The following is a 589-nucleotide window of genomic DNA, read 5'->3' as shown; positions in this document are numbered from 1 at the left end:
GTCCACCAGATGGCAGAAGAGCTGCATGAAGCCAGCATCCAGCAGTGCTTTAAATGAGTTACTGATAGTGATTTAAAAAAATAAATAAATAAAAAATTATAATAATAATGTTAACGCTGATATGAAGGGAAGTTCATAACCATCAATTACCACAAAATCCATTCAATTTAAAGAATTATATTTATTATTGAGTGATTATAGATATTAGCCTATTTGACTGGTCACATCCAAAACCTCAGTAACTCCAATAATTTCAAAAAAAAAAAAAAAAAGCTCTATGGGTGCAATAAAGAGCCCAAATATTATTGTACATGTTTAACGAATGAGCCTAATATCTAATTATCTAATATTTAATATTTAAGATGTCCCTGACTGGAAGAAGTATTTTTTAAAAATCTGACAAACCCCTTTAACAATCTTTGGGACGTTTCAAGAGCAAGTGCATTAATATTGTGATCATGTGACACTTTAATTGCACTCACAGGTCGAATCCATTCACATGAAACAGGAATGAATACTTATGCAATTTTTATTTTATTAAAATAATTGTAAATAAATCAATTCAGTATTATGGGCTATTGTAGTAGAT

The sequence above is a fragment of the Pangasianodon hypophthalmus genome, chromosome 13, assembly GCF_027358585.1.
Source record: "Pangasianodon hypophthalmus isolate fPanHyp1 chromosome 13, fPanHyp1.pri, whole genome shotgun sequence".
NCBI lineage: Eukaryota > Metazoa > Chordata > Actinopteri > Siluriformes > Pangasiidae > Pangasianodon > Pangasianodon hypophthalmus.
The sequence above is the reverse complement of the archived record's forward strand: the minus strand, read 5'-3'. Positions refer to the sequence as shown.